Source organism: Penaeus monodon, chromosome 35 (assembly GCF_015228065.2).
Source record: "Penaeus monodon isolate SGIC_2016 chromosome 35, NSTDA_Pmon_1, whole genome shotgun sequence".
Taxonomy (NCBI): Eukaryota; Metazoa; Arthropoda; class Malacostraca; order Decapoda; family Penaeidae; genus Penaeus; species Penaeus monodon.
In genome coordinates this window covers 9,991,351-9,998,850 of record NC_051420.1, presented here as the reverse complement: position 1 = coordinate 9,998,850, position 7,500 = coordinate 9,991,351, and the positions used below count along the sequence as shown (strand labels likewise).

At 35.0% G+C, this 7,500-nt stretch overlaps 1 protein-coding gene across 1 annotated transcript in view; it reads left to right on the top strand.

Annotated features, from left to right (window-relative positions):
* LOC119595071 overlaps positions 1-7,500 on the top strand; it is a 45,226-nt gene that overhangs the window by 17,770 nt on the left and 19,956 nt on the right. The gene's annotated exons all lie outside the window — the stretch shown is intronic.

The window sequence follows — 7,500 nt, the reverse complement described above, 5'->3', positions numbered from 1 at the left end:
GAATTTCTCATCGAATAGTTCGAAGCTGGTGTCTCATTTTTTCAACAAATCTAGTAACTAGTTTGCGCATTGTGGGTTTTCTCAGCACAGTAGATATATATGTGCAGGGAGGATTAATATTTATACACACGTATCTGACCCACATCTCATGATGGAAAGAATGCTTTAACAAAAAAAATTCCTTTCCTAAGACAGAAGAGGAAGGAACCTTGTAAAATGTCTAAACAAAAGTACTTCACTCTAGCCTGAAACATTATCATTCAAGTTTCGATATGAATAGTGTAAGGTGAGTGTGTGGTGTGTGGTGTGTGTGTGTGTGTGTGTGTGTGTGTGTGTGTGTGTGTGTGTGTGTGTGTGTGTGTGTGTGTGTGTGTGTGTGTGTGTGTGTGTGTGTGTGTTATCTACATACTTAATATAATAAAGTTATGAGAGAATAAAGCGTTTTTACCTCTCCTCCCTTTAAAAATCATGTGCATAACCCAAATATCGATTCAAATAGATGTCTTACATGATCTCAACGATTTCCATGATATACATAACAAATTTCAGAATAATGAGATAATGTATTACAATGAGATAAGAATAATCTCTTTTGTAGCAACATTGCATAGAAATTCAGTATGAGAATATTGAAGTAACTTTTTAGATTTCTCGTAAAATGACAAAATTGAAGGGGAAGAGAAAGAGACAGACGATTAGATAAATAAAGAGATTAGATGATTGGAGGATAATTTGAGACAGACATATAGTTAAACAGACAGGTAACTAGACACTTAGCTACATAATTAGGCAGATAACTAGACACATAGCTACATAATTAGGCAGATAACTAGACACATAGCTACATAATTAGGCAGATAACTAGACACATAGCTACATAATTAGACAGATAACTAGACACATAGCTACATAATTAGGCAGATAACTAGACACATAGCTACATAATTAGGCAGATAACTAGACACATAGCTACATAATTAGGCAGATAACTAGACACATAGCTACATAATTAGGCAGATAACTAGACACTTAGCTACATAATTAGACATAACTAGACACATAGCTACATAATTAGATAACTAGACACATAGCTACATAATTAGGCAGATAACTAGACACTTAGCTACATAATTAGACAGATAACTAGACACATAGCTACATAATTAGATAACTAGACACATAGCTACATAATTAGATAACTAGACACATAGCTACATAATTAGACAGATAACTAGACACATAACTACATAATTAGATAACTAGACACATAGCTACATAATTAGATAACTAGACACATAGCTACATAATTAGATAACTAGACACACAGCTACATAATTAGATAACTAGACACATAGCTACATAATTAGATAACTAGACACATAACTACATAATTAGATAACTAGACACATAACTACATAATTAGATAACTAGACACACAGCTACATAATTAGATAACTAGACACACAGCTACATAATTAGATAACTAGACACACTACATAATTGGATAACTAGACACACAGCTACATAATTAGATACCTAGACACATAACTACATAATTAGATAACTAGACACATAGCTACATAATTAGACAGATAACTAGACACATAAGCTACATAATTAGATAACTAGACACACAGCTACATAATTAGATAACTAGACACATAGCTACATAATTAGATAACTAGACACATAGCTACATAATTAGATAACTAGACACATAGCTACATAATTAGATAACTAGACACATAGCTACATAATTAGATAACTAGACACATAGCTACATAATTAGACAGATAACTAGACACACAGCTACATAATTAGATAACTAGACACATAGCTACATAATTAGATAACTAGACACACAGCTACATAATTAGACAATAACTAGACACACAGCTACATAATTAGACAGATAACTAGACACATAGCTACATAATTAGATAACTAGACACATAGCTACATAATTAGATAACTAGACACATAGCTACATAATTAGATAACTAGACACATAGCTACATAATTAGATAACTAGACACATAGCTACATAATTAGATAACTAGACACATAGCTACATAATTAGACAGATAACTAGACACATAACTACATAATTAGATAACTAGACACATAGCTACATAATTAGACAGATAACTAGACACATAGCTACATAATTAGACAGATAACTAGACACATAGCTACATAATTAGATAACTAGACACACAGCTACATAATTAGACAGATAACTAGACACATAGCTACATAATTAGATAACTAGACACACAGCTACTTAATTAGATAACTAGACACATAGCTACATAATTAGAGAACTAGACACATAGCTACATAATTAGACAGATAACTAGACACATAGCTACATAATTAGATAACTAGACACATAGCTACATAATTAGACAGATAACTAGACACATAGCTACATAATTAGCATAACTAGACACATAGCTACATAATTAGATTACTAGACACTAGCTACATAATTCAGATAACTAGACACATAGCTACATAATAAACTACTAAACTAGCTACAATAATACAATAACTAGAAATAGTAATAATAATATAATAAATACATACATAATTAACAATAGTAATCCATAGCTACATATATGATAACTAGACCATAGCTACATAATTAGATCTACCGTGTAATATTGATAACTTGAACATCCATAATTGAAATAGCAATAGTAACTTTAGTAACACCATTCTACTAAATAGACAGATAACTGAACAGCTCATATTGTTTATTGTTTTATACTGTTGTATGTTATACTAGCTGTCAACATTATTAACTGATAATAGCATATATAGATATAAGAAAAATATTTTTATCAATATAATTCTCTATTCCCTCATTATTCCTTGTTCTTTCGTGTCTTCTTTTTACTCTTCTTTTCCTCTTCATTTACTTTCCCTTTCTTTTTACTTTTTGCACCTTTTTTTTTTTTTTTTTTTTTTTTTTCAGCATTATTTACTGAGGATATGATTTCATTTACCTATTATTTTTCCGTCTCTTCTCTTCTCTTCCTATCTCCGTTGCCAGGTTTCCTCTACCTTTCTTTTTCTTTCTTTTTTCTCGTCGCTCATCATTTTTTCTTTCCGCCTATATTTGATTTTTTTCAACAGCCAATTATTCCACTGCAGGACATATGCATCTCTCAGTTCACTATTGGGAGGTTATTTGGCCGTGCCACCCTTGCCTGACTGGATGCCCTTCCTAATCAACGGCGGTTCGGCGCGCCAACACGGCGGTGACTTCCCCTACGACACCTGCGTTTGACTTCTCAAGGCGTGATATCGGATTCGAGTCAGCAGTCAAAGCGCAGACATTTTTACGACTCCCGCGGCGGGGCAGACAGACAGAGACAGAGAGTGAAAGACAGTCGGAAGGAAAGAAACCGACAGACACAGACAGGTAGAGACTAGCCATATCATGTTCTTGATTTCCATTAGTGGATGTAAAAATTGGCCTATTATTATCATTATTTTATCTTCCTTCCATTTTCATCGTATTCTGTTTTCCACTCTTGCAACTAAAATAGAAAACGTATAAAGATATTCCCACACACTAAACAATGAAAACAAACATTAAACGTTTGATGCGTTTTATTATTCATTTTTTCACCTTAAAACTTCGTTCGGTTGCTCAAGAGCGTTCGAGAAAACGTTTCAATAAATGTGTTGATCCATGAGCAGTGGCAGCTGTAAGTTTAGTAGTAAAATATGTTCCTACTGACACTATTAACGGAAAAGGTCATGCGAAAAACAACAGATGGCAGATGAATAAGCAATATTTCTACTTTCCCTTTATTCAACATGATTAAGAAGAAAAAAAAAAATATATATATATATAGATATATAATATAATATATATATATATATATATATATATATATATATATATATATATATATATATATATATATATATATAGTAACACTGCATCACCTATTATATTTAACCATAACCGTTGATGGTGCCAATACTGTATGTAGTCTTTTTTCACTCTGTTTAGGGGATACATTATACGGCGGTCAGACCATTGTTTTTCACTAAATTCCATACATCTCTGATGCTCGCAAATCTCCACCGCTCTACATAACATCAGTGAAAACTAAGTGATAAAGAGATAAATAGTCCTTACAGCTAGTAGAAGCAGCTCCAAACCACCACTGCAAATAAACAAGTATTACCGATTATGATAATTAGTGAGGAGTTAAAACTGCCTTGGGGTTACCACCACTACCGCAAGTGATACGAATGTGACAGCCATGATTTCGGCTTGATTTAACTTGACCTTGTAACTTATGATTACTTGTATATCATGGTCTAAGAATTTAATCAAAACTGTAATACACTCAAAGGATTTCCAAAAAATAATTCAAGTGCAGACTTTGTTAAGGTTGATAAATACAAATATCTTGATCCGAAGTCTAGGGTCTATCATCATATTTGGAATATTCTGTAAACGAAATGGGATATTTACGTGCCAAAAAGAAGAAACGAGAAATATGATGACCTCTGTAAGTCCGCAGAAATTACAAAGGCTTTCGTAATGTTTAATGATAGGAAAAGGCGTCATTTTTGCAAATTTTTTTAAAGCAAATTTGATTGAAAATTTGCAACATAATTGTCAATAACAAATAATTCCTTAATAAAAAAAAATTCTATGGAAGTTATTTTTTCTCCTCAAGAAATACATTTATATTTTGTTTGTTTGTTTGTTTATTTATAACAGTACACTTAGATTTTTTTTTTTTAATACTTACTCCACAATAGTATACAAAGGTGTTGCAAACATTTTTCAGTGTTGATTTTAATATTAATGCCTTTTTTCCTTTTACACATTAACGGAAACATCTAAGTCCTTTCGAGGAGGAAATAATACCTGTAGCATTTTAATCACCTGTCATCATCATCCTCGGCTTTACTCATGCTTTACTCATCCTACACTCGTGAGAGTAAGGGATTTTAAGGGCCTTACAAGTGGAATAGCCTAAGGGCCTCTCTTCATCTAAATCTGGCCTTGTAGTAACGACATATAATTTAGACGAAATATATCATATCGGTGTACGTCGAAATGCGGTTGACCGGGATTTTTCGAAGTATATTAGATGGGTATATTTCGAAATTCATTAGACTAGGATATTTCAAAATATAATATTTCGAAATGTATTAAGCTGGGATACTTCGAAACATATTTGACCAGGATGCTTCGAAATATATTTGACCAGGATGCTTCGAAATATATTTGACCAGGATGTTTCGAAATACGTCAGACCGGGAAATTTCGAGACGGATTCATGTAAATGATGAAACTGCGATATATCCTACCAAGAAGATATTTGTTCTCCGTATTACTGAAGTTGCAAACATTATATAAAAATACAATATGATTGGCTTGACTTCTGAGAAACACGCATAAAAGTTTAGGGTGTAACATCTAATATTACTCGCACTTCAAAGAAGAAAAGAAAATAAGATGGCGATGGTGATCACAATGATAATAACGATAACATAAATGATGAAGATAAATAATAACAATTAGCAATAACTACAATGATAAATAACAGTTGATGATAATAATAGTTTACAGTGATATTAGCAATAACAAAAAAGTAGATAATAATAATGACAAAAACACTGACGATGAACACAGGCGATCAGATAAATAAATAAAAGTAAATCTTGAATATCAGTCCCCGGCGCCATCTTCAATCTGTCATCATTTCAACGCGATCTTATCTAATGAGGCACGATATCAGCTTGGTTAGTTTGCATTCCTGTGCTTGCTTGTGTGTGTGTGTGTGTGTGTGTGTGTGTGTGTGTGTGTGTGTGTGTGTGTTGTGTGTGTGTGTGTGTGTGTGTGTGTGTGTCTCCAGTGACGTGTTTAACCCTAGCGGCACTCGTACAGAGAACGGATAGAAGAAGCGGAGAGGGGGGCGTGAGTAGGCTGTACTGCCACGGCGCGCCACCGCTGGGCTACGCCACGTTCATGGGTACTGAACGTGGCGATTGCAGCCTCCACGTCAGAAGGTGATCATCTGAGCGGCATCCAGGCGTTTGGCTCCACCGAGATATTAAACGATGCCTGGTGCCGTATATATAAACAGATGAGATGTCGGAACCCCCTATTTTATTCCATTCTAGATACAAAATGCCAGTCTATTTTATGTCAGATCATATTCAAAAAGTCCCAGTTTCTCATTTCAAGTACCCACAATCCCACACCCTCGTATATAGCCAGCACTAGTTTCCCACAGGGGATTTTGCAGCCTACCATGGCTCAGGAAGCGCCGCTCTGGACTCTGCTTGTTCTCAAAAACAGTTGTTTGTAAAACCCAAGGAACCGCTGTAAATCGGTCCACCTAAGTTAACTACGAGTGAGGATTTTAGGATTTAGAAATCAAAAGTTTAGGCTGGACACCTTGCCGTGAGTTTTATTTTAACGTGGACAGTTGTTATTGCTTCGTGTTTTTTTAGTGTTTCTTTTTAAATAAAGCATATGTATTAAATGTATATAATTTTTATGCCTTAGGGATATCCGCCATAGTTTATAACAATCTGATCTAAATCTAACTTGTACTAGAGTTTAAAATAAAGTAGCATAACTGTTTTGCCACATTAAATGAGTGATGCTCCCGCTACCACAGATCACCTTTTAAGAAATTCACCTTGGTTTAACTACGTATATGCTGGGCGCCCTTGTTAGTGAGGCGCTACAGTACCCCCGTGGCCCGAGAGTGCGTAACTTCCTTCGCACAGACGACCACTCCCCTTAAAAGATCGAGCGACCATCTCGGCCTCTTCAAGAAGCCTCGGACTAGTCACCTCCACCTTGGAAGGATTTTGTTACTTTCTCTGGGCTGGGCAGGCTTTCGGGCAGGTGGTTTGCACGCACGGCTCCAGAGAGGCAGCCCGGGCCTGTACAGTCGGGAAAAAAACTATCGTTAACTTTTGTTTAATGAGGTATTGAACGCTTCCCTCTGTTAACACTGAATTACGGTGCTACCTTACCTCGCTATTCCACACCACTTCGCCGATTTTTCATATTAGTTTATGCAAAGGTAACGATACATATTTATTGTGATTGTACCTCTGCCGCGTTTTTTTGTTTTTTTTTTTTATTGTTTGCCCAGGTGTCTTAGCTGCGTATTTCATTTGCTTTAATACACGTGTTTATGTATTTGTCTGTTTTTTGCTTTTACTTGTTTTAATAAACTCTAAAGTTTGAATGTTGACTCTAAATAATCTAGCCTCAGAGCACTACCAGATTTCCTAATAATTCGGGAGAACAACTAAATCCCGTGGTGGCAGCGGGAAACCTACTAAGAGTTATAATTAAGGAAAGCTGAATAATCTAAAATGACACAGCATGAGGAGTAAGCATTCTATGGCCCGTAATGTATGTTGCTGAGTGCAAGGCGATGGTGGTGGGCGGAGAGAGAAGAGAAGAGAGAGAGAGAGAGAAAGAGAATAGAGAGG